General features: G+C 37.7%; 1 protein-coding gene across 3 annotated transcripts in view; it reads left to right on the top strand.

The window, feature by feature from the left end:
• limk1a (LIM domain kinase 1a) overlaps positions 1-2,552 on the top strand; it is a 56,415-nt gene that overhangs the window by 39,320 nt on the left and 14,543 nt on the right. The gene's annotated exons all lie outside the window — the stretch shown is intronic.

Below are 2,552 nucleotides of genomic sequence, written 5' to 3'. Positions count from 1 at the left end.
CCCTTTGACACATTTTCGGGATTTGACCCAGTTGTATCTCTCTCTGTGGGAAGTATAAGGCACCTACTGCACGTGTGGTATTTACTATTTCTTTTTTTAAACATCAGCATGAGGTCATTATTTAAACACAACTCTTAAGCTACGTGTTGATTCTGTTAGCTCAGTCACGTATGGACTGTGTTTTTGAGGTTAGCCAATGATGGAGGCTTTTTAGGTGAAGTTCATAACATCAAACATGAGGTTAAGCAGAGCCAGATCTCCTATAACTTAGCCAGACCCTTCAGGAGCACCCTTGGCAGTGTTGTTATGAGCTCATCGTTCCACATTTAGCCTGAGCAGAGTGAAGTCAGAGGGTTCAACTGGTGTTTATGTGGGACTTGTTGAGGTAAAGAGACCATCGAGAGGTTCCTTAGGAGTTTTTGCTGTGTACAAACACGTGCACTAACACACATGTAATGTTGGTCTTAAGTCATGTCTCATATATATTGTTCCTTATCACTTCAAATCTCTGTGTGTTCACCAAGAGTGTCCACTTGACCCTAAACTGAACTAGTTTTAAATTCTTAATTTGGTCTGTAAAAATTGTCCAAAACACAAAGATCTCTATCTCACTATCATAGAGGGCAAATAATCACATTTTAGAGGCTGGAAGCAGTTAGTGTTTTTAAGCAATTTATCAAATCTCAAAATAATGGATTAACTGACTAATCGATCAATCAACTGCTGGTTTTAGCTCAACTTAGAGGTCCCTAAACAACAAATGCCGAGCAACAACCTGTCTCATGAGTCAATCTATAACCAAATACATAAACGAATACCACAAGTAATTTAAATGTTATAGAAGTTAAATGGGTTGTGAAATATAATATGTTGAATGTTTAATTTTCTGCATGCAACAATTCCTAATTTCATTGTTACTTTAATGATAATTAGTCTAAAACACCAGGACAGGGATATATTGGATATATCATGGCTAATCATTGTGTCAGACATCTACTTCAGTCTGAGGAAAATGTTCAGCTTCTACATGTCATGATTTTATAAACAATCTCAATCAGCCCCCTGATGCAACAGACATCTGACAATCACCTTGCCTTCATTTCAAGTAACTCTTAGTAAACACTTTGTCTGTGTTTTTTTACCACTGACACATGGCAGACACACACTTAGCTCCCTTCATTACCAGATATACTCAACAAGGGAAATGTGAAAAATCTGAAATGTGTTGAAAAAGTTATGAGGTCAACATAGGAACTAAATGATTCAGTTTGAAACTTGAGAAATAAGAAGAGCAACTAAAAGTAGACGTTGGGACAAGATGTGCTGCTTAAGGGAAATAGAAATGTTTATTTTTTCTTCAGGTTTACCTTTGAGTCATCTGGTAGCGTGTGAGTCATTGTCACTTAATAGTTTTCTACTCCAATCTAAACATTTAACAGCATTAGGTGCAAACTAATTATATTATCCAGTGAAGTGATTACCCAGACCTCAGCTCAGGAAAAGTCAACATGGTTGACTGATGGCCGGAACGAGTTGTCAAGCAACCCTGACTTACTACCAACATGTTTATTAGCTTTTTTCGTGTCGCTGAGAGCATAAGACAGCCATAAATTCCTCCAAATGGCTTAAAAGGGTCTGTTCACATTCCACAGCTAACTTGTGTTAAACATTTAAATCATTTAAACCAAATAGAGCTTAAGGACCCTGACACGCCAAGCCGGTGGTCTCTGTGGATGACCATCGCCTGTTGTTTTCTTCGGTGCTTGAGGAGTGACTGCGTCAGCGTTGTCACCCTTTAGATAATAGATTGGGCCTCCAAAACCTGGTAGTCCTTTAGAGAGTGATCTCAAGGTCACAGAAACGAGACAAAGCTAAAGTCTACTAATGTTTATTTTACAGGCTTTGACTCTTTTATTGTACAATTGTGTAATGTTTTACCTCTTTACCAGCTCTTCATACGTTTAGACGTAGCCTAGCACAACTCTTTTTTAATAAATTAAATAACCTAAAACTTACCCCAAAATTATAAAGCTCCGCCAATAATATTACCCTCAATTGCCAAACAATTTTATCAAGTTTAGCATAAGCAGATATTTCCCACTTTGTCTGAACTGCATGAATACTACTTCTGAAACACACATGTATGCAAAAATAAACCGAAGAAATACCTGCATGTACAAAGGATTGACAGTAAAGTTCAATGTTATTTAGCCACTTAAACTGTGATTTTTGGCATGTCTGTTAAAACTCTGTGATGCTACAGGTTTTCTCAGTTCACGTTCCCAATTACACATCACTAGTCTTTACTAGCTAGACATTTATAACCCACTTTAGTAAATCACTAATTTGACAAATAGCTGTTACAACCTCAGTCCAGTTTGTCACTACAAGAAGACACAAGGCTACACAAACCTTGAAATTTCTCTTTCTCTCTCTCTGTCTTTATATCTACACTTTGGACAGGAAGCATGTCCTAAATCTAAGCACAGCAGCTGTCACCTGTCAAGTGTGTGTGTGTGTGTGTGTGTGTGTGTGTGTGTGTGTGTGTGTGT

Source organism: Etheostoma spectabile, chromosome 3, assembly GCF_008692095.1.
Source record: "Etheostoma spectabile isolate EspeVRDwgs_2016 chromosome 3, UIUC_Espe_1.0, whole genome shotgun sequence".
NCBI lineage: Eukaryota > Metazoa > Chordata > Actinopteri > Perciformes > Percidae > Etheostoma > Etheostoma spectabile.
Note: the sequence above shows the minus strand (reverse complement) of the source record. Positions and strands in the feature narration are given on the sequence as shown.